The sequence below is a fragment of the Mus caroli genome, unplaced genomic scaffold, assembly GCF_978045245.1.
Source record: "Mus caroli unplaced genomic scaffold, Mus_caroli_1 scaffold_6, whole genome shotgun sequence".
Lineage (NCBI taxonomy): Eukaryota > Metazoa > Chordata > Mammalia > Rodentia > Muridae > Mus > Mus caroli.
The window spans coordinates 60,984,228-61,009,829 of record NW_028227261.1 but is presented as its reverse complement, the minus strand read 5'-3'; the positions used below and the strand labels follow the sequence as shown (position 1 = coordinate 61,009,829).

The window sequence follows — 25,602 nt, the reverse complement described above, 5'->3', positions numbered from 1 at the left end:
CAGAAAACTCAGATAGTATATACTCCAAACACAGATCAACATTAAAGAAAACATTGGCTTTTGTGCCCTCAAATGGCATATAACTCTTTATCTACTACATGCATGTACCTAAACTCACAAAAAGTATACAATTTAACCAAACTATGACAGTATGTAAATTTTTGTGCTGTTAGATATCAGTTAAATTTAATTAATATTAATGTACCCCAAATTATCAGCAACAAAAGACAATATAGTATCACTAAGAAAAGGCATGTAAGTCATATATCATACTCCAAAGACAACACAACAAAATCTGTGCAATCTAGCTGAGAATGTGTAGCCTCTATTATGACGAAGCATCAAACAAGACCATCACTAAGCTGAGTTCAATATCACTATTATGAAATACAAAAGGCTATGGTCATGTCATAGGAATGCTTCATGTCAGAGGAATCTAAAAAGCCATGACAATTATATGTAACAATTGACCTGACTGGAGAGGGAGTAAAGGCGGAACTGAACTGAATCAAAAGGGAAACTGAAATACTGATGGTAAAACTGGATAAGGCCTTTTGTGAAAGTTTAAATTTCCTGAAATTGATCCTTGTGGTTATAGAAAGGCCATGTCTGTTCTTTTGAAAACACAATGTAGCATTTAGGGGAAATGTGTCATCATAATGTAACTTAAGCCTCAAATGTTCACTCATACATAAAAAACTGCACAGGTAGGTAAAGATGAGAGATGGCACAGCAGGTAAAGTGCTTGCCACCCAATCCTGACACCCTGAGTTCAATCCCTGGAAGCCATGTAAACAGAGGAAAGACTTGTCTCTGACATCCTCATGTGTGCACGAAAAGACTCATCATGCATATATATATATATATATATATATACACACATGTATACATGTATATACATGGTGTGTAACAGGATCAAATGCTAATAAGAAGTAAACCTAGATATATGCTATAAAGATTTCTCCTTTTCTAGTCTGATTTTTACAATGTATTGAGTCTTAAATTACTTACAAATAAAATGTTTAAGTAAAACTTCAATAAAAACTGATCAAAGCCCCTTAAATATCCTTCAAATAAGACTCTATAAAGATTATCTACTGTTATAAACAATTTATTTGCATGCTTAAAATTCTACTTTAAGTTAGGTTTGATCAGGCTGTTGAAGTCACAAAACAGAATTTCTTTAAGTAGGTACAGCATGCCACCCTGTGGCAGAAAAATGAAAAGACACATTTTTTTTTTTTAACCTCCAAAAGTAGCTCTGAATGATTTAAAATTTTAAAATCACTATTAAGCAGGAGATGGAGATACACACCTGTAAAAAACCCAGTTCTCAAAGAGTCAGGGACAGGAAGATCTCCAAAAATTTGAGGTCAGCCTGAACTACAGAGGGAGACCTTGTCTATAAATAAATAAGCAAATAAAATGAACAGAAATAAAAATACTGGAAAAGTCCTCTAAGATGTATATTTCACAACTAAAATTGTCAACTAGCTTTAGTACTTTACACAACTTAAAACTCACATCAAACAATAGAGAACGCAATAATATTTACAAAAACATAATAAACGTCTAAGGAAACTACTACATGCATGTGTTTCTCTTTCTCATTTTATGGTGGGGGTGGGGAGAACTGAGTCTACTTTAAGATGATAAAATATGTGAGTTATCCAAACTAGGAAAGAATTTTAAAAAATTTAAAAACCTGCCATTTACGATTAAAACATGTGTTTGTACTACACACTTTAAAACTGAGACTACTGGAGTAAACACCTGGAGGGCAAGGAGAGCCTAAGGGAGCGCACAAGGCAAAGCCAGGTTGGACTGAGAATTCTACAGGCATCTCTGAGACTCTAGTGAAAACAACTTAAGAACAAACAACTTTACTTTTACTTTTCTAATTCCCTTCTCAACCTGTATTCTCTTTCTTTAACAGCTTAATTTATGATCAATGGCCTTCTACTTGTAGCCCTACCTGTAAGTTCTCAAACTGATGTAAGCCCAACTGCCTCTCATGTGACACTACTCTCTTTTTTTTCACAACTCAATTTTTTTGAATGACATTAACACACTGAGGTAATTTATGGAATTTAATCAAGAACAACCACATGTTAATTAACAAAAGCTTGAAACATATTTCTTTTTTTAGTATGTGTGTGCGTGTGACATATGCATATGCTCATGGAGGCCAGAAGATGGTATCTGATTGCCTTAGCTAGAGTTACAGGAAATTGGGACCAGCTGACATGGGTGCTAGGAACTCAGTTCAGTCTTCTGCAAGAGCAGCAAGTATTCTTGATGCCTGAGCCAGCTCTCCAGCCCTTAATATATATGTATGTATGTATGTATGTATGTATGTATATACCCCCCTAAAGGGAGAGGAAGAGTAATCAATTTCTTATGCAAATATAAAGTGTCAGAAAATTCTTTCAACAAAAAGATAAATAGAACAAAGATAGTCTGATTTTTCTTGCATGGTAAATGTCAACTGGCAAAAATCAGGTAAACTGGAAAAACAAAGGGTAGGTACAGTGCTGGCTTTTCTCCACATTCCGCAGTATAAAAGAACAAAGGAAATTTAATGGAAAAAGGACAGTCTTTGACTCAATGCTGTTAGTAAGTTAGACAGCTTGCACATTATCTTACTCCATTTTTATAACATGTACAAATAGTATTTCTGAATGGAAACAGACCCAAATGTCTAAATATATAAATCTTAGGAATACACAGAAAATTTTCTGGTTTATGCTAGGATAAGCAAAGATGTTACCAAAACCCAGACCTAGAGCTGTTAGATGACTCAGCAGACCTGACAGCTTGAGTTCAATGACTGGATCATGCAATAGTAGAGAAGAGACTTTCCAGGGTTGTCCTAACCTCCACCCATGAATCATGGCTCATGTACCTACACTTACACACATACAACAAATAAAATATTTTTAAAACATGACCTAAAAATTAAAATAATGCTAAGTTAGATTTCATCAAAATTTAATACTTCTATTTTTCCAAAAGGACTAGACAATGGAAAGCCAAACAACAGACTAGAAAAATATTTGCATACACATATCAGAAAAAAGAACATGTATCCAAGCAAGGTAGTTGGAATGTGCCAGCAATGCCAGGTATTTTGAAAACTGATGCAAGAGAATTTTTAAGGCCCCAGAGTTGACCCCAGCCTGGACAACTTAGTGAATCTTGTCCACAACAAACAACTTCAACTTCAATCTAGAATACAGAAGAATTACACTGTGGTTTGGATGTAAGACTTCTCTTACAGGCTCATATGTTTGAACACGTGGTCCCCAGTTGATGATAGTGTTTAGGAAGGTTATAGAACTTCTAAGAGAAAGAATCTTACAGAGGAAGTACATCACTGAAGGCCACATTTCATGTTCCCTCTTTGCTTCTAATGTCCCATGCCATGATGAACGGGAACCATTCAGGAACTTGCAGCAAAAAACAAAAGCTTTCTCCCTAAGTTGTTTTTGTTGTGGTAACAAAAGAGCAACTAAGATAAACTATAAAATCATAATAGGCTCCACTATGTTCATAGCAGCCTTATTATAATAGCCAGAAACTGGAAACAACCCAGATGTCCCTCAACAGAGGAATGGATAGAGAATATGTGGTACCTTCACACAATGGAGTACTACTCAGCTATTTAAAAAAATTACTTCATGAAATTCACAAGCAAAGGATGGAACTAGAATATATCATCCTGAGTGAGGTAATCCAGAGACAAAAGAACACACATGGTATATACTCACTGATAAGTGAATATTAGGCAAAAAGCTCAGAATACGCACAATATAACTTACAGACCATGGTGAAGCTATGAAGAAGGAAGACCAAAGTGTGGATGCTTCAGTCCTACTTAGAAGGGGAAACAAAATAATCACTGGAGGGAAAGGGAGAGGGAGGGGGAGGTGGAGGGGGAAAAGGGGGAGGATCAGGTGTGGGAGGAGACGGGCATGATACACAGAGGGCCAGAAAATTGAATGGAGGTGTGTAGCAATGGGGGATGGGGAATTGGGGGTAGCCACCAGCAAGTCTCAGATGCCAGGAAAGCAAGAGTCTCCCAGGACCCAACAGGGATGGCATTGACTGAAATACCCAAAGGGAGAGAGAACCTGTAGAGACCATATTCAGAGGTTAAGCACAGCCCCCAGTTGAGAGATGGGGCTACCCACCCATCTCAAAAATATTTTTTAATACTTTTTATTAGGTATTTTCCTCATTTACATTTCCAATGCTATCCCAAAAGTCCCCCATACCCTCCCACCCACTCCCCTACCCACCCACTCCCACTTTTTGGCCCTGGCGTTCCCCTGTACTAGGGCATATAAAGTTTGCAAGTCCAATGGGCCTCTCTTTCCAGTGATGGCCGACTAGGCCATCTTTTGATACATATGCAGCTAGAGTCAAGAGCTCCGGGGTACTGGTTAGTTCATAATGTTGTTCTACCTATAGGGTTGCAGATCCCTTTAGCTCCTTGGGTACTTTCTCTAGCTCCTCCATTGGGGGCCCTGTGATCCATCCAATAGCTGACTGTGAGCATCCACTTCTGTGTTTGCTAGGCCCCGGCATAGTCTCACAAGAGACAGCTATATCTGGGTCCTTAGAGCAAAATCTTGCTAGTATATGCAATGGTGTCAGCATTTGGAAGCTGATTATGGGATGGAACCCTGGATATGGCAGGCTCTAGATGGTCTATCCTTTTGACACAGCTCCAAACTTTGTCTCTGTAACTCCTTCCATAGGTGTTTTGTTTCCAATTCTATGAAGGGGCAAAGTGTCCACACTTTGGTCTTCGTTCTTCTTGAGTTTCATTCGTTTAGCAAATTGTATCTTATATCTTGTGTTCAAAAATATTAACACAGAATTGTTCCTATCTAAAGGAAATGCAGGGACAAAAAGTGGAGCAGAAACTGAAGGAAAGGCCATCCAGAGACTGCCCCACCTAGCGATCCGTTCCATCTGCAGACACCAAACCCAGACACTATTGCTGATGCCAAGAAGCACTTGCTGACAGGAGCCTGGTATAGATGTTCCCTGAGAGGTTCTGCCAGAGCCTGACCAATATAGATGAGGATAGTTGTAGCCAACCATGGGACTGAGCGCAAGGACACCAATGGAGGAGTTAGAGGAAGGACTTAAGAAGCTAAAGCATTGGAAATATAATTGAAATAAATACCCAATTTAAAAAATTAGTAAATTAAGAATAAACTATCAGCCAGTAAGGGAATTTTAAAGAAAAAAAAAAAAAAAAAAGAAGCTAAAGAGGTTTGGAATCACTTATGTGAACAACATTATCAACCAACCAGACCCCCCAGAGCTGGAGGGACTAAACCACCAACCAAAGAGTACACATGAAGGGACCCATGGCTCTAGCTGCATAAATAGCAGAGGATTGCCTTATCTGGCATCAAGGGGAGGTGAGGCCCTTGGTCCTATAGAGATTCAGTGAAGTGGGAGTGGGTGGGTGGATGGGAGAACACCCTTATAGCAGTGGGGAGTGGGGAGTGGGATGGGGGTTTGCCTAGGGGAAGCCAGGAAGGGGGATAACATTTGAAATGTAAATAAGTAAAATAACCAATAAAAAAATAAAACCATAATAAGAAACAATAAAATATTAAAATGCCTTCAATTGAGGAAGACATGGAGATGGCACATATACCAAGTAACTGGAATCCAGTATCTTTTGTTATTAGGAAAATGCACATTAAAACTGCAATATGGTACACTGCACATGTTAGGAAGGCTAAACCCAAAACAACCAACAAATGGAACTCTCACGGCACAACAATCCTGACCCTAGGTGCTTCTTTTAATACAAAAAAAACAAAAACAAAAAAACAAAAACCCACCCAGGTTTGTTCACACAAATGCTTGCATTGAAATGTTAGTTATAGCTTTGCTTAAAATTGTTATGGGGCTGGCAAGATGGCTCAGCAGGTAAGAGCACTGACTGTTCTGCCAAAGGTCCTGAGTTCAAATCCAGTAACCATATGGTGACTCACAACCACCTGTAATGAGATCTGACGCCCTCTTCTGGAACATCTGAAGACAGCTACAGTGTACTTATGCAAAATAATAAAGAAATCTTTGGGACTGAGAGAGCAAGGTTGACCAGAGTGAACAGAGGTCCTAAAAATTCAATTCCCAACAACCACATGAAGGCTTACAACCATCTGCACAGCTACAGTGTACTCACATGCATAAAATAAATAAATCTTTTTTAAAAAATCATTAAAAATGAGAAACTGCCTTATGCCCTCATTAGTTTTTTATCATTGCCATAACAAATCATGAGAAAGCTGATGGTTAAGAGAGCATAAATTTTTGCTGGGTGCAATGGCACACACCTTTGTTCTCAGCAAACAACAGGCAGAGGCAAGTGGATCTCTGTGAGTTTGAGGTCAGCCTGATCTAGAGAGCAAGTTCGAGGACAGCCACAGCTATTATACAGAGAAACCTATCTCAAAACAACAACAACAAAAATAAAATAAAACAAAATTCACTATATTCATATTCTGCAAGTCAAAAGTATGGTATAAATCTTGTTGGACTACAATCCAAAGGATCTCAGTATGGATTCATTGTCTGTTTTTTGGGTTCTTGACATACAGTTCCTTGACGTTGAGAATACAGGACCAAAATCTCTGTTTCCTTGTTTGAAAACTTAAAGTGGCTACCAGCCTCAACCTTTGATCTCATGTCTTTCTTTCTCCTCTTTCTCTCTTCAAGTTTTAAAAAGGGTTCAGATGATTTTAGGAGGTCCACATGGATAATCTAGGATAAGAACTCTATCAAGGTCCTTAATCTTACATCTAAAGTCTATTTTGCTGTATAAAGCAATATGAACTCAGGTCTGGAGACTAAACTGTAAATACCAGTGAGATGCCATTATTCTTAAAGTACCTTAACTGAGGAATTAAAAGCTGATACATTCACAGAATGAAGAACTAACTACTCAGCAATGAGAAGAAACTACTGAAATTCAAAACATGTTTGAATCCCAAATACATTATGCTAATAAAGCCAGCCTCAAAAGAGTAATACGGAGCTAAAGAAATTGTTCAGTGATGCAGGTGCTCACTGTTCTGAGATACCAGAGCTCAGACCCAGCATCTTCATCAGTGACTTATAAACCCTTCAAAGTGGCAGTCGACTATAACCTTTAATCACTGTACGAAGAAGGAAAACAACCCAATTTTTTAAACAAAGCTTTTCCAAGTAACAAATCAAGTTTTATCTCTACTCTACCCCTTCCACAAAAGATAGCAACATTCAATCCTACCCTAACCAAAGGGAAGCTCACTTCCCTCCACTTTTCCCAAATAAAATAATTCAGAGCCAAGAGTTCCCACATTCCAGTTCTTTCTCTGTTCTCGCCTATGATTCTCTAAAAATATATTGCATGAATTACTGCTTGTAACTCAAGTTTTGTAACAAACAATCTTGTAAATACACAGAACTAACAAAGTGTCTTCTTTTTGCTATGTCCACAGTCTTGTTTTCATGTCTTTTCTAATAATAAAAACTAACAAAATATCACTTTAGAAGTTATCTAAATATGCAAACATGAAGTAGAAGCACCAGGTACCACTACTTTAAGTGTCAGATACTAAATATTACAAAGTATGATGTTGTCAATGATTCCATAGTATTTGCCCTAAAGGTTTTCTGAAAACATTATTCTGTTTTTTCAGAGTAAACTATGTTAGGTAGACTACTCTAATTTTTAGACCCAAAAAACAATTAAGTACTTGTGAAGCCAAATGTGTGCAAATAACCAACTTATTAGTCTTTGCTGCCTAAAGCATAGTGAGCTCTCTATTACATATAGGAAGAATTAAACTCAAGAAGGCTGTGTTCTCATTGGTGAGAAAAAAGTATTATTCTAAGTGTAATAAGTAGAAATTTTTATACCAGTTACTTTTCTCACTGCTGTTATCAAGTATCTGATCCCAACAAAACAAAACAAACAAACCCTATCCACCTGCAAGGCAGACAGGCAACAGAAATGACTCATGACCATAGCAGCAGAATCACACAGTAGCTGCTTATTAGATAGCAACAGAGGGTGGAGGTGCGTGATTATGAAAATGGAAGCAGGGCCAGACTCTAACCCTAGAACCAAACCCCATGTGCCCACTTCCCTCTAGCTAGAATCCACCTCCTAAAGGTTCCACAGCCCCCAAAACAGTGCCACCAGCTAGGAATCAAGTATTCACATGTGAGCCTCTGGGAGACATTTCACATTAAGAACATAATATTCTACCTCCCACAGGCTCATGGCCATCTTATTATGTAAAATATGCTTGCCAAACTGGGCATTAAAGGCATGCACTACCATATCCAGCCATAGCTGCACTTTTTTATAAGTGGAAAAACAAAGACACATAAGCAATGAACTGTGTTTTATAAAATAGTAAAAAATATAAAGACATTTCACAGATTTCTTTGGGTTTCATAACAAAAGGAATTGGGGAAATTCTCAATATTCATCAATGTAAACTGGAATTTTAAAAGTTACTGTGATAGATTCATAACAAAAAACTGTCCAGTAATACAGTGATATTTTTTGATGTTTACCATACGGCAATTTTAAGGATGTACAATCCTTTCCCCATTTGATCATCATAATGTTCTATGAGATAGAATTTTATTCTTCAGATGAGGAAATTGAAGCCAAAAGTTAAACAGTCTGCCAAATGTCAGGCTGGTAGTAAACTGTGACTGTCTCTTTAAAATGAGGCCACCTTAAAGCTGAGAGCCCCCACTTGTATCATTATACAAACTCTACAGCTTACAGAAACAGTCCTTTAAGTAGTAACACCAAAAATAACACACCACAGTAAACAGTTCAATCTACCTCAGAGTAACAAGTCAGCTATCATTCAGAAGTTTGTTTTGTTTTCCATTAAGCACACTTTTGCTACACTGCCCACAGTAGCTTACAACTGAGTCCTCTTGTCTTAGCCTCCCAACTTACACTACCATACCTGGCTTTACTCAGAATCTGACAAGGCAATAAGACATTTCTTTCTTATTATGAAAAGTAGTGTACACTCTCAAGTCAAAATAGATTTATTATCTTAAAAGTGGAAATTTTCAGTAAAGACAGTGCATAACCAAAATCAAAAAGCCAAAATACTTTCAAGGATTAGAGTAAAAGTTAGGAAAACAACATATTTCTACCTACACATCTATTGTGGTATTTTTATTCTCCAAGATGAGAAGATAAAATACAAAGGTTCTTACTAGCATTTCATACTCCTGGACACTGTATATTATATACATAAAAACATATATGCATACACCCTTAGTTTTTATTGTTGGTAGGGGTCAATAAACGCCTACTTTCTAATCTCTATAACATATATAAATGTTGTTTACATGGAAAAGGGGACTTTGTAGATGTGCTTAAAAATAAATGAAATAGTTTCATGTTATTATCCTGATGTGTCCAATTACAGCAGTTATCATAAGAGGGAGCCAAGAAAAGTCAGACACAGAAAAGAAGGCAACATCACATGCTTGGAAGATTAAAGGAGGGTCATGAGACAAGGGGAAAGACAGCACCTAGTAGCCATGAAGTCACGGAAATGGCTAACCTGCTGACACCACAGCATTAGCCCAGGAAAACTGATTCCAGAACTGTAAGATAAAAGGACACGCCAGGCATGGCAGTACTCGCCTACAGTCAACCAGCAGACCTAACATGCAAGAGGTGGCAGAAGGTTGTGATTTGGAGGTCACCTTAGATTACACAGTGAGACCCTGCCTCCACAAAACACAACACAAAACAAAGCACACCGAAGGGGATAATAAATATGAGTCAGTTTAAACCACCCCATCTGTAACTTTTCATACTGGCAACAGGAAGCGAATACATCTAGTACTAATAAGTTCTACCCTATAAGAATATTCAAGGAACACAGGAACAAGTCAGACAAAACCCTAAAGAAGCACTCAGATAAACTCAGGTAAGATAATACATAGGATAAATTACTTTTTCCCAATATATCAGAATATTAATTAGAAAAGTAGTGGGCATTTCTAAATTTGTAAGTAGAAAAATGAGAGTATGAAATGAGTGTCACAGATATTGAAAGACTATCCCAAGTTTTTGTTTTATAAGAGAGCTTTATGGGAATTTTCTAGAAAATAAAAAAAAAAAAACCCACTACTTTCAAATTATCTAATTTATTAAAAATATAAGAAAATAGGTGACCTGATTATGGAAAATGTATCAAATATTAAAACTAGGTGACAGGAATAGACATGTATTCTACTAACAAAAGAAAAGTGGCAATCTAGTGTAATAATTAGATTTCAATGATACCAACAAAGAAATAAATTTTCAAATAACTACTGAAACAACAAATAATCTCCTGTCCTTCAAAGCTCTCCATGTATAATCAACTGGCAGATCATATAGACCATTAAAATGAGGATCCCACCCACAGCCACTGAAAAATGCACTCACATGATGATGTCTTAGGGTAACTATTGCTGTGATAAAAGACCACAACCTAAAGCAACCTGGAAAAGACAAGGTTTACTTTCATCTTACAGCTCCCAGGTCATAACCCATCACTGAGGGAAATGAGGGTAGACATTCAGAGTAGGAACTGGAAGCAGATGTCATGGAGGAGTGCAGCTTACTGGCTTGCATCCCACAGCTCACTTAGCCTGCTCTCTTGTATGTACCCAGGACCACCTGCTCAGGGGTGGCATCACCCTCAATGAGCTGGGACCTTCCAAATTAATCACAATCAAAAAAGTACCCTCACAGGCTTGTCTACAAGCCAATCTGGTGGAGATATTTCCCAACTGAGGGTCTCTTCCCAAGAGACTCGAGCCTGTGTCAAGCTGACAGAAAAACTAGCCTGTATACATGATAAGAAATACTCTTGATGGATTCTGGACAAGTTTCTATCTGCTTCTCATTTTAAAACAACTGGGTCACAATTTGCTTCAAAATAATCAGACTGGGAAAAGATGACAGGAGGTTTAAAGCAGAGAAACTGAGTGGCGAGTGTGAGAGTTCATAGTCCTACTGTCTTTTTATGTGTTAAAATTATTCCATACTTTCACAACTAAACAAAACAATGCCATACATTCCAGATGAGTGAAAGGAGTTGACTGAATCACAAGTCAATTTTCCAAATGTATCATTCCCAACAAGCCCAGATCTCAGATCTATCTTAGACCCCCTTTTTTTTTTAATTTTTAATATTTTTATTACATATTTTCCTCAATTACATTTCCAATGCTATCCCAAAAGTCCCCCATAGCGCCCCCCACTTCCCTACCCACCCATTCCCATTCTTTTGGCCCTGGCATTCCCCTATATTGGGGCATATAAAGTTTGCAAGTCCAATGGGCCTCTCTTTCCATTGATGGCCGACTAGGTCATCTTTCCATACATATGCAGCTAGAGACAAGAGCTCCGGGGTTCTGGTTAGTACATCATGTTGTTCCAACAATAGGGTTGCAGATCCCTTTAGCTCCTTGGGTACTTTCTCTAGCTTCTCCATTGGGAGCCCTGTGATACATCCAATAGCTGACTGTGAACATCCACTCCTGTGTTTGCTAGGCCCCGGCATCGTCTCACAAGAGACAGCTATATTTGGGTCCTTTCAGCAAAATCTTGCTAGTGTATGCAATGGTGTCAGCGTTTAGAAGCTGATTATGGGATGGATCCCTGGATACGGCAGTCTCTAAATGTAGACCCCCTTTTAAAAAAATCCATTGATAGAAATATTTAATCAAGCTCAGGGGCACTCATAGTACTCAAAATTTTAATATTAAAGTTAAATAAAAGTGGCTATTGAAAGACTCATTCCTGGGCTGGAGAGATGGATCAGCAGTTAAGAGCACTCACTGCTCTTCAGGAGGTCCTGAGTTCAATTCCCAGCAACCACATGGTGGCTCACAACTATCTGTAATGGGATCCAATGCCCTCTTTGGTGTGTCTGAAGCCAGCTACAGTGTACTCATATACATCAATAAATAAATCTTAAAAAAAAAAAAAAGTAAGAAAGACTCATTCCTAACAAGTTCAAGTTTTGTTAAAAGCTACTGACAGCTTAGCATCTAGCTCAAGGGCGTTCACCTTTTCAAAGGTGTTTATACAAACACAGTCAAGGAAAGTTTCTCCAGCACAACAAACTCTTGGCACTATACTGACAGCTAAGCTGAACCACTAAACAGAGATCACCATTCTTACTAAAAAAAAAAAAAAAGTGGTGAGCAGCTGTGTTGTGAGAGCTCAACAGGAAAACCAACAGCTACTAATGGCTGGCTTCCAACTGAGCTCTGTAACTAGACTATTATTTGAATATGTAAAAGCTTATTAAACCAATCAACAACAACAGAGTCCACAACACATCACTGCTTTGGTTCAACAACTGACAAGTGGTCACAAACGAATTCTAGTTGTTGCTCTTAAGACAATAGAGCCCACGGACTCCTAAACTAAAACAACCTTTACTGCCAAGAAATCATCAAGCCATCACCATTTATGCATTACATTCTCTTGTTCTAGCTTCCAAAGTATTTGGTCTAACTATAAAAGATAGGAAACTTGTTTTGAAGATAGAATAGCCTTATAAAGAAACCTAACTAATACATTAAACTAATGCATAACTACTAAGCAGTACTGCAAAACTAGTAACTAAATAAAACCAACTGATGCTTTTATGCATGCTTAAGTTTAAGGAACTCCAAAAATACTAAGGGGAAGGAGGAAGGGAGAAAGGCAGGGAGAGAGGGAGGGAGAAAGGCAGGGAGAGACTGACGAAGGGAGAGAGGGAAGAAAGGAAGGATGGAGGGAAGGAAAAAAGAAGGGAGGAAGGGAAGAAGGAAAGGAGGCAGGCAGGATCTCCATGTGTCATAGTTAATCCTTACTGTCAACTTGACTAAATTAGAATCAAGATGGAAACTCATTCCTGGGTGTGTTAATGAGGGTATTTACAGTTTAAGTGGGGAAGGAAGTCCCCCACTAAGGGTGGATAGCACCATCCCACATGCTGCTTCCCTGACTGAATGATGGGAGAGCATGAGCATCTGTCTGTCTCTGTCCTGACTGTAACCAGCTGCCTCATGCTACTGCTGCTATGCCTTCCTACCACCATAGGCCACACTTCTTATGTGTAAACCAAATAACAAATAACACACCCTTACTGAATTGCTTATATTGGATATTTTTATCACTGTCACATCATCAAGAAAGGTAATTAATGTACCATGTATTTTAATTGTAGTTGTAATACTTTTGTTTGGTTTGTTTTGAAACAGTATCTCACTCCTGGAATTAAAGACATAAAGCTATTTCTTTAATTTACTTTTTACAGTATCTTATTTTGTCATTACATGTATGTAATGACAGGCATGTACAGGTAGGTCAGAGGACAATTTTTAGGAGTCAGTTGTCTTACTTCTACCATGTGTGTTCTGGGATCAAACTCAAGCTGCCAGACTTGGCTTCAAAGGTCTTTATGCACTGAACCATCTTCCCCAAAGGCGGCTTTTGAGGGCCTTCTTATTGTGTGGGAGGGGTCACATATCCACCTCAATGCACATGTGGAGATCTGGGCTCACCTTATAGTACTCATCTCTCTCTACCTTATGGATCCCAGAGGCTAAACTCAGGTAATCAAGTTCTACGAACAGAGGCCTCTACCTCTGAGCCATCTCAATGGCCATTAAAGTAATTCTTAAAAAGTCCAAGTCTTTCTACAAATTCAAAAATTTTTAAAAAGGTTCAATTTGGTATATGTATATCCAAAGTTTAAGTGTATGCTATGCATTAAAGTTAAAATTAAAAGTTGAATTTGATAGTTAATTCAAAGCACACCCGCTGCTAAAAGGATGTGAGGAGTGGCTGAAAGAGCTCCAGAATACACAGATAACCAGCAGTGTAACTTAGTCGGAGAATTTCAGTTTTTCCTCTTCTCTAAAACTATAATACTATTTCCACATAGCTCATTACCTATAGGGAAATACAAATTCATTTCCACTGACATATCCTGCAATAAAAACACATGCATTTAAAATTCATAAAAAGGTATTTTGCAATAACAATTCTAAAACTATGCTATGATTTCCCTAAAGTGTTTGTATTCTTATCCTTTACACATAAAAATCTCCATTCTGATTATTTTACTGAACTATTCAAGACTTAAATTTCATTACAAACACATTCTTTAGAGCATAATCACATTGTATTATAGGTCAAACAACCATTCTTATCCTTAGTGTGATTTTAACTGTAATAAAGCGTCTCTTCTAGCCAATCCCCAGATAGATACACCACGTTAATTCTCAGGCTCTGCGATTTATCTTAATCTGTAAATTTCATAAGTTTTGACACAATTCTTAATTAGGAAAGTTGAAATGGTAAACTTTAGACTATCTGCAATATTAGTTAGCTTGTGTGCTTCCTTTCAGTGATTTAGAAACCATGGATATTAGATACTCAGAGTTCCTACATATTGTTACTACTCTCTTTGTCTTTTGAGGTAGGGTCTTACACATTGCCCAGGGTGTCCCTGAATTTATTACCTTCCTGTTTCATAATCCTGAGAGCCAGAATTATAAATATTTGCCATTAAACTCAACTGTCCTAGTTAGGTTTCGATTGCTGGGACTAAACACTATGCCCAAAAAAACTTGGAAAAGGTTAACTTCAGCTTGAGATTAGTTGCACACAGTACATTGTAAAGGGAAGTCAGACCAGGCTTGAAGCAGAGACAGTGGAGGAGTGCTGTGTAGTGGCTTGCTCCCCATGGGTTGCTTTGTCTGCTTTCTTATAGAACCACCATCAATGAGCAAAGGCCTCCCATATAACCAAACAAGCATGCTGCTCAGACCTGCCACAGGCCTATCTGATAGCAGCATTATCTCAACTGAGGTTTCTCTTCCCAGATAACTTGAGCTGACAAAAACAAGTCCTAGGTTACCAACTTCAAATTTTTATCAATTTCAAAATAACCAAGTGTCAAATTCCCTCATAATTACCTAGTTTGCTGTTACTTGGGAAGTTAGATAAACCCCCTTTCAAGTAAGCAGGACTGAAGAAAGGGATAGGAAGTCAGGAGCACTATCTGTTCTTCCAGAAGATGAGTTCTAATCCCAGAACCCATACTGGTCTGCTCACAACTGTATGTACCTCCAAATCCAGGGGAACTAATGCTTCTGGCCTCTGCAGGAACCTGCACTTGTGTGCACTACCCACAGACAAGCATATACATAATTAAATGAGAAACAGTAAGTAAACATTAAGCACAGGGCTGGAGAGATGGCTCAGCGGTTAAGAGCACTAACTGCTCTTCCAGAGGTCCTGAGTTCAATTCCTAGCAACCACATGGTGGTTCACAACCATCTATAATAGGATCTGGTGCCCTCTTCTGGTGTGTCTGAAGACAGCTATAGTGTATTCATATAAATAAAATAAATACATAAAGAAATATTTTTTAAAAATAATAAACTTTAAGCAGGGGAGTACAAAGTCTGGGAAGAGAAAAGCATTTCAAAGGTGACCTTAGACAATAAATACAATTTTTATGTTTAAGCTTGTCTCAATAATGACTCAGGATAAACTATAAAGATAACTGTGGAACTTTTACATTTTGTGCATAAACATTTGTGTGTCTTTCCATAAAGACTTTTAATACATTTTTAGTATAAGAAAATTAACAGAAACAAAGCATATTAAACACCACACACACAGGTCCGTGGATTCCTGCTGAAAGCTGTTCGCGGCATCTCAGTCTCAATTCTGCCAATGTTGTGACCTTTCTGATTAAAACTGTAACTAATAAAAGGAAGATGTGCTGCCCATTTTAAGAGAAGACAACTGCTTTTCAAGTTAGGTTTTGTTTTGTTTGGGGCTTTTTTGTAGTTGTTGTTCTCTTTTCTCCCAATTCTGGAGAATGAAGATTAGTAAGAACATTATACTGCTGTATTTCTGCAGCCCTTGAGATGCATTTAATCTTAATATTATCAATTACTTCATTCGGACAGTTGAAAACTATGTTTACTGAGATAAAAGCTTGGCATGGTGAACACACCTAGAATCTCTGTATTTTTAATGCATAGGAAGGAGACCAGATAACCAGTTTAGGGGACCTGAGTTTGTCTGAAAATTAAACAAATAAATAAAGCAATGGCTCAGCAGGTGAAGCAGTGGCCATGTAGGTCTGATGACCTAAATCCAACATAAAGGCAAAAGCAGAGAACCTATTCCACAAAGTTTTCCAGACTTTTACTGATACACTATGATATGTGCACACCCACACTCACACATTACACACTCAGACATAGTAAATAATGTTGATGATAATAATAATACAACATAGAAACAAACAAAATAAAAGCAACAAAAGGGTAAATGACCAGACCTGGCAGAACATACCTCTAATCCCTGCACTTAGAAACATGCAGAAGACACAAGTTCAAGGACAGCATAGGCTGCACAATAACACCTCGACTCAAACATACAACACACACAATACATACACAAAAAAATGTAAGAAGTACCAAACTACTTTTTTAAAACTACAATAATTCAGATATTGTACAGTCATAGTCTTGTAAAGTGGGACTGGAAAGACAGCTCAGCAGTTAATGAGATCTTGGTGTTCTTGCAGAGGACCCCAGTTCAGTTCTAAGCACCTACACATTGGCTCACAATTGACTGTAACACGTCTCAAACGATTATAGACTATGGGGACTTTTGAAATTGAACTAAATATATTTGCATTATGATATAGCTATAAGCCTACGGGACGAGGGTGTAGAATGTAGTTTTTGAATTAAAATGGCCCTATAGGCTCATAGGGAATAGTGCCATTTGCAGGTGTAGCCTTGATGGAATAGGTGTGCCTTTGGTGGAAGAAGTGGATTACAGGGCTTTGAGATCTCAGGTGCTCAAACTAGGTCCAGTATAGCATTCTCTTTCCCCACTGCCTACAGATCAAGATGTAGACCTTTCAGCTCCTTCTCGAACACTGTGTCTGTCTGCATGCCTCCATGCTTCCTGCCATGATGATGATGGACTAAACCTCTGAACTATAAACCAGCCCCAATTAAATGTTTTCCTTTGTAAGAGTTGCTGTGGTCACAGTGTCTCTTCACAGCAACAGAAACCCTAACTAAGGCAGAAAACATTTCAAAAAAATTTTATATATAACTTTTGGCATATTGCCCAGGTTTTAGCAGGTATACTGCATCAGTTTCCTGTTGCTCCTGTAACAAAGGTTTTAGAAATTAAAACAAGATACATCTACTCCCAAACAGCTCTCTATAGGCCAGCAATGCAATCGGAACCTTAGGGAACTGAAACGGCAATGAAAACACTGCTGTATGCCTTCGCTAAAGTCTCTTTATTCTTTTTTTTTCTTCCTTCCACATTTATTAAAGGTTATTAACCACCAAAAGGGATTCCTCTAGGTCTCTGGCGCTTGGGATATGCAAAGGTAAGTGGAGATGGAAGTTGAGAGATTCAAATTACTTATGTCTATTCCAGGGCTAGAAGGCTGCTCACCAGAGGCTACAGGCCAGGCCAGGCACCCCAGGATTGACAGCAAACAACCATGTCCAGAAGGGAGAAAGCCGTATCAGTTCCTCGGCCAAAGCCCGTCCAGGGTCTGGGAGACAGGACTCGTGGCTACCCTGCTCCATATGGCTGAAGCCCATCTGTGGCCATTCCTTCTAGGAGTAGATGAAATACTTGGGCTGAGGCTTCTGTAAGACAGAGGCCACTGGACAGACTGTGGGGTAACAGCAGTCTAAGGATCTCAAGGTGTGACTGACACTGATATTTTTTCCATGCCATATGGAACAGGGTGACATCACTGTGTCTACTTCAAGGGCTCAGGACTATACCAGGCTGAGCAGACGCTTCTATTACATTCAAAACCACAGGCCAGCAATAGTTAAACAGGGCAGACTTTTTCAGCAAGAATTCTGCCTATTTAGGGATAGGATAACACACACTGTTCACCTTTAAAAAGATGAGTTCTGAGCCGGGCGTGGCACTCAGGAGGCAGAGGCAGGTGAATTTCTGAGTCTACTGAGTGACTTCCAGGACAGCCAGGACTACACAAAGAAACCCTGTCTCAAAAAAAAAAAAAAAAAAAAAAAAAAAGATGAGTTTACAGCCTTACAGCCTTACAGCCAGGTGATGGCGCACGCCTTTAATCCCAGCCTACAGGAGGCAGAGGCAGGTGTTTCTGAGGTCCAGGAAGTCTGTTTATTCTTGACTCCCTACAAGGTCATTTACTTTTCCTAGTTTGTGGTTGCTTCTTCCATCTTCAAAGCACATCAATAACCTCTGTACTTACTGTGGAGTCCATCTTTGCCTGGTATAAGGATGTTATTTATCCCTTGCTTGTCAAGTACTAATACTTTTAATCCCAATTTAAACTGAAAATATTGGGATGAATTGATGGTGAGTAGCTATAAAGCCAGGACCTACCAGATAAAACAGGAGGATTGGGAATACAGAACCAACCTTAACTACACAGAATGAGAAGCCACATAAGGCTACATGAAACACTGTCTCTAAACACACAAGGCGGATGGCCTAATTGGCCATCAATGGGAGGAGAGATCCTTGGTCTTGTGAAGATCATATGCCCCAGTACAGGGGAATACCAGGGCCAGGAATCGGGAGTGGGTGGGTTGGGGAGCAGGGCAGGGGGTTGGGGGGGGGCGTATAGGGGAGTTTCAGGATAGCATTTGAAATGTAAATGAAGAAAATATCTAATAAAAAAAAAGAACACACAAGGCAAAATAAAAACAACTCAAACTGGACTCAATTCACCTAACCAACTGAACATCACAGCTTATTCTAGCCTACCTTAACCATGCTCAGAATATTCACATTAGTTAATAGTTGAGTAAAATAATCTACAACAAAGCCTGTTTTTAATTGATTCATTAATAGTGTACTATATAAAATTTCCATATATACATCCAATAGGTAATATTTAAATCAGGTTAAACTATCTCTGCAAACATTTATCAGCATTTTACTTTTAATTATGCATATGTATGCATATCTGGGGCAAGGCATGTCTGTGGAGACTAGAGGTATCAGATCCCCCTAGGGCTGGAATTAAGAGGCAGTTGTGATCTGCCTTATAAGGGTGCTGGGAACTGAACTCAGGTCCTCTGGAAGAACAAGTGCTCTTAACTGTTAAGCCATCTCTCTAGCCTTGTCATTTCTTTGTGGTAAAAATATTCATAATTCAGCCAGGTGGTGGTGACACATGCCTTTAATCCCAGCACTTGAGAAGAAGAGGCAGGCAGAACTCTGAGTTTGAGGCCAGCCTAGCCTCCAGAAAAGTAAGGCTACACAGACAAACCCTGTCTGAGGATGGAGGGGAGCATAATTATTTTTGTTTTTTAAACTATACAATACTGACTTGTTATCTATAGTTACTGTGGTAATTTGAATGAGAAAGGCCCCTACAGGTATACACAATTAGTGGAATGGTTTGAGAAGGAGTAGATGTGTCACTGGGAGTGAGCTTGGAGGTTTCATAGGCCCATGCCTGGCCCATTGTTTCTCTCACTGCCTACTGCCTGAGGATCAAGATATAAAGCTCTCAGATACAGCTCTAGCGATGTGCCTGCCTGCTTCCTGCCATGATGGTCATGGACTAAAACTGTCTAAAATTATAATCAAGTCCCCAATTAAATACTTTCTTTTCTAAGAGTTTCTTTGGGGGCTGGTGAGATGGCTCAGTGGGTAAGAGCACTGACTGCTCTTCCAAAGGTCCTGAGTTCAAATCCCAGCAGCCACATGGTGGCTCACAACCACTCGTAATGAGATCTGACACCTTCTTCTAGTGCGTCTGAAGTCAGCAACAGTGTACTTACTTATAATAATAAATAAATCTGTGGGCCGGAGCAAGCAGGAACTGAGCAAGTGGGTTGACCGGAGCAAGCAAAGATCCTAGAAATTCAGTTCCCAACAACCACATGAAGGCTCACAACCATCTGTACAACTACAGTGTATTCACATACATAAAATAAATAAATAAATCTTTAAACAACAACAACAAAAAAGAGTTGCCTTGGTCATAGTGTTTCATCACAGCAGCACAACAGTTGCTAAGACAGTCCCTAGTGTGTAATAGCACATCAGAGCTTCTTACTCCTATCTACATGTAACATAGTATCTATATCAGCATCTACCTATCTCTCCCTCCTCATTCACATTAATACTGAATATCTCATGTAATTTACTGAATACTGCAGTGGAAGTACACATATTACAAAATGCTAATATGGATAAACAATTGTCCCACAAAAAAGTTGGGCTAACACTAAGTTGGAGAATATGTGTACTTCTTCCAGGTTACTGGTTTTCTGCCATATCTGGACATTCAACTACTTTTTAAAGTTGTGTGCGCACACACACATGGCATATAAAACAGTACACATGTGGAGGTTAAAGGACAACTTTCAGGAGTCAGTTCTATTTTCCACTTTACTAAGGCATAGACTTTGATGTTTCTGCTGCTGTGCTTTGTCCTCTGGCTTGCTGGCCATGGGTTTACAAGTGACTCTCTGTCCCCACCTCACACCTCACTGTCAAGAGTCCTGGAATTTCCTGCATTGCATCCACATCTTTGTTTGGGTTATGGGAGTCAGCCCCTCGTTGATTGGCTTGTGCAGCTAGCACCTTTACCTACTGAACCAACTCAACCATTTTCAATATTTTCACACAAATGTTCCTTTCTGGCTTCTGAAGTTTTAGTTTTACTTAAGAATCCCACAATTCCAGGTCTGAGTACATATATCCCTACAACCCACAATATGAAAGAGAGAAAACACACACACAAAAAATAAGTAATAATATTAAATTATATATTTAAAAATAACAAGGGGGGCTGGTGAGATGGCTCAGTGGGTAAGAGCACCCGACTGCTCTTCCAAAGGTCCAGAGTTCAAATCCCAGCAACCACATGGTGGCTCACAACCATCCGTAACGAGATCTGGCGCCCTCTCCTGGAGTGTCTGAAGACAGCTACAGTGTACTTACATATAATAAATAAATAAATCTTAAAAAAAATAAATAAAAATAAATAAAAAAATAAAAAATAACAAGGGTAAGGATTAGTGGAAATGTGAAGAAAGGGAAGACCTTGCAAGCAGCTGGTAGGAATATAAATTGTATAACCACTGTAGAAAACAAAATGGACATTCCCAAAAAAAAAAAAATTCAAGAAAAGAAAAAAAAGAGGTGCAGGACCAGGTACCGCCATGCCGAAGTGCCCCAAGTGCGACAAGGAGGTGTATTTTACTGAGCAAGTGACTTCACTAGGCAAGGACTGGCATCATCCCTGCCTGAAGTGTGAGAAATGTGGAAAGACACTGACCTCTGGGGGTCATGCTGAGCATGAAGGCAAGCCCTACTGCAATCATCCCTGCTACTCCGCCATGTTTGGGCCCAAAGGTTTTGGGCGAGGAGGAGCTGAGAGCCACACTTTCAAGTAGACTGAGGTTGTGGAAATTCCCCCTACCCGCCCAGGCACATGCCAAGCCTTACCCCCGGACAGCAGGGCTCTCGGGAGCCCTCAGTGCCTTTAATAAACCTGATCTTTGGGAAAAAAAAAAAAGAGAGAGAGAGAAAGAAGCAATTCTATATATACCAAAAACCAATGAAATCAGCACCTCATAGATATATTTACACGTATTTACATTGCCATTTTATTCACAACAGCCAAGATATAGTAACTATCCACGAGTCTTACAATAAATAAATGGAAAAAGAAATTGTAGAATACAATAGTATATTTATACCTATTACACTACTTACATACATACATTCCCACACATACTATATGCAAATACACACATGAATATATGCATGTATGTATGTATTCAGCTTTCAAAAGCGAGATCCTAGCATCTGTAACCACATGGATGAACATGGAAGCCATTACACTACGTGAAATAAGTCAGACATAAAAAACAAAACAAAAGCAGTACACAGTGGCACACTCCTTCAATCCTTGTACCCTGGAGGCAAAGGCAGGCTGTGAGTTCTAGAGAACTCTGTGAGTTCAAGGTCAGCCTGGTCTATGCCAGGACAGTCAGAGCTAGATCACATCGAGAGAGAGAGAGAGAGAGAGAGAGAGAGAGAGAGAGAGAGAGAGAGAGAGAGAGAGGGAGAGAGAGAGAGAGAGAGAAAGAAGAAGAAGAAGAAGAAGAAGAAGAAGAAGAAGAAGAAGAAGAAGAAGAAGAAGAAGGAGGAGGAGGAGGAGGAGGAGGAGGAGGAGGAGGAGGAGGAGGAGGAGGAGAAGGAAGAGGGGGAGGAAGAAGAGGGGGAGGAGGAGAAGGAAAACGAGAAAAGGAAGAAAACAAAAACAAAACAAGAAAGCCAAGAAACACCATGATTTCAATTACACAGGAGATCTTTAAAGTTTCAAATATAGAGCTGAAAGAATGGCTCAGCAGTTACACACTTTCTGCTCTTGAAGAGAACATGGGCTCTTGAAGAGCACCTATTCTGTCTAGAATCCAGTTCCAGGAGTTGACACCCTCTTCTGGCCTCTTCAGGCACTGCATGCACATAGTGCAGACATGCATTTAGGCAAAACACTCATTCAATAAAAATAAATAAATCTTTAAAAAAAAAAAAACACACACTGAAACAGAATAAAATAGTATTTACCAGAATAAAAAAAAAGGGGGGATATGGGACAAAGTGAGCAAAGTTGAAGTTATAGAGAATTGACTAAGTTCAGAAATAAAATGTATAATGTGAGGACTATAGTTAAAAAAAATAAACACAGGAAGTTTATTGAACTGGATTTTAGATGCTGTTACAAAACACAAAACTAACCATTCAAGGTGATGAATAGGTTTATTTGCTTGCCTAACAGTCATTTCATAATGGGTCAAAACAACGTGTTCTATACCTTACATATAAGTGATTGCTGAACAGTACCAAAGGCCTTTTCTATACATACTTATATGAACATATATTTTTTCTCTTTCAATTTAGTGAAATAAATTATCCTAATAGATATTGTAATTAAAGCTTCTTATAAACCTCCCGAAATAAATCCTACGTGGTCAGCAGTGTAATTACTCACTTGATACACTCACTGCTGGATTTACATGCTACTGTTTCTATTCACAAACATATATTCACAAGTGAAATGGCCTAAATCTCCCATATACTCTTCTGGCACTACTTACAAGATTTTGTATATTAAGAGTGTGCAGAAATCATAAGGTAAGTGGGAAATCTTTTCATCTCTTTCTAGGTATTATACTATTTATAATAACACAGACATGTCTGGCTATAAATAGCTGGAATTTATAGAACATTTCATTGGAAGTAAATACATTAAACAAGAAGCACTTCAAGTATGAATGCATCTATTTTGTTTTGCTGCGTCTTCAACAGACTTCACTCAACTTCCCGTGGTTTCCATTTCTGTGAGGATTTTCTTGTATTTTGCAAGGAAACTGTCCTTCACTTATTTCTTTCAACTCAAAAAGCTCTCTATGTGTAGCCTGAACAAAGACCAAGTTCCTGAATGGCTAAAGCTCTGTGTGTTTGCTCTCTTAAGTTTTGAGCTTTTACCTTTGATGTTTCATTTTCTCAAAGTTCTTTTAGTTTGTTACACTTTAATTTCTTTTAAATGTGAAGGAAGATCTTAGGCTAATTATAAGTGTTTTTTCTCTCATGTCCAAATGTTCCCTTTAAACTGGTGTTTGTGGTATTAACAACAGGATCACTCTCTCCCAGCTTGCTTCTTGCTAGATTAGGTGAAGAGGAGGTACAAGAAGACGACTCAGAGTCAAGAGAAAAGCTGACTCTTCCTCTGTTCTCTTTAGTCTGGCAGCCAAGAGCTTGACTCAAACGCTTAACCTAATCACATCCCCTGAAAGAAACCAGCGCCCAGCAGAAATTACCCTATTCAATTCTAGCCCCTTCATTACTTAGGACCACAGATGCATGGATACAAAGATTAGTCGTCTCCCGAGACTTCCAGTGAATTCAACTTGCTTATTATCAGGACACAGTGAGATCTGATGAGCTGCCAGCTAAAAATTCATTGTAATTTTATGATCTCTTTTTACCTCTAAATAAGGATACATTCTAAGCCACTGTAGGGTAAGACCTCAACAAATGAAGTCTTCAGGACATAATTTACCCTATAAGATCTTTTCTCATTTTTCTTTCCTATAGGATCTTAAGACAATTTTAAACTCAAAATGTATAGCTTTTTGTTTGCCCAGTAGATCCATGATAGGTCTCCTAAAACTGTGAGTTACATTTTTTTTTTTTTTTGAGGTTTTTCGGTAGTGACCTATATCTATCTGCCCATGCTGACTGTTGAGGGCAATGATTCAGTTCCCAGTCATAACCAATCTTTTATCAGTTAGCCTAGTGAAATAAGAAATGCAGAACAGCATTAGCTCCAAAATTACATTGTGCTCTAATTCCTCAAGTAGTCTCACTACCTTGTTTCCTGTATTCTAATAACTCCATACTCAATAGAGGCTACTAAGTTCCTTTCAGCCTCTTTTGTCTGCTCAAGACTTAGTGTTCCCTTAGCATGCAGCCTGGTCAGACGGCATGCACTTGTCAAAGGGAATATCAGCAGATCATAGGTCATGGGAAGTTTAAGTACCAAATATGCCAAGCTGACTCTTCTACTGAACCCCAGAAAAAAATCATGACACCAATCTACTAACTAGTTCACTACCTCTAAGATGAACAGAGCTGAACTGATTGATCTTCTAAGCACAAAGTAACATTCAAAAGGATACTATCAGCAAAGGCCTATTAAACTGCTCTTACAAGCTTTGAGAAAATGCAAATGTATCTTTATTCTGTGCCTCTGACTTTGTTCAACAGCAAGGAGAATGAAATGCCCTACCTGCATTCTGTCTGAAAACCTGTTTCCTTCCTTATCTCTGCAGGTTTGCTTATTAGGTTACTCTGCTCCTGAAGCAGGAGGAAATTAAAGTGGGCAGCAGAGCTCACGCTCACAGCGCGTTCTCTACATGTCCATTCCTTCCCTGGCACCTTTGCTTTACACTCTAAGATGGTTCCTTCTTTCACAACTGACTGATATGTATATTACATGCATTTATTTTTATAGATATGCATGTAGAGTTGTGGTGAGTACCTGTGAGGAGGTAAAAAAAATACATTTGGAGAGATAGTTCTCTCTTTCCAATATATGAGACACGGAGACTGAACTCAGGTTATAAGACTTGATGGCAAGTGCCTTATCCAATGAATGATCTCACTGGCCTACATCATTCTTAATTAAAAACTAGCCATATTAGCTCATTTAATATTAGTCTTATGAAAGGTTATCTTCACTTTACAAATGAATACAATGACTATTATGGAAGATTAAGTATTTCAAAGCCGCCAAGGCAGGAACACTTAAATCAAAAAGTCTGCAGCTACTTCTTAAGAGACACTACCACTAACTTTCATAGGCATTTCTACAATCCAAGGCACACAAATTTACCTGGCCCCATTTCCCACACATAAAATGCTACTATGTATGTTGTAAGGTTGTTATACAAAGCTAA

At 38.7% G+C, this 25,602-nt stretch overlaps 1 protein-coding gene and 1 pseudogene across 1 annotated transcript in view; one reads left to right on the top strand and one right to left on the bottom strand.

Moving 5' to 3' along the window:
• Caap1 (caspase activity and apoptosis inhibitor 1) overlaps positions 1-25,602 on the bottom strand; it is a 56,416-nt gene that overhangs the window by 19,881 nt on the left and 10,933 nt on the right. The window lies entirely within an intron of this gene.
• On the top strand, positions 21,281-21,631 carry LOC110292795 (cysteine-rich protein 1 pseudogene; annotated as a pseudogene).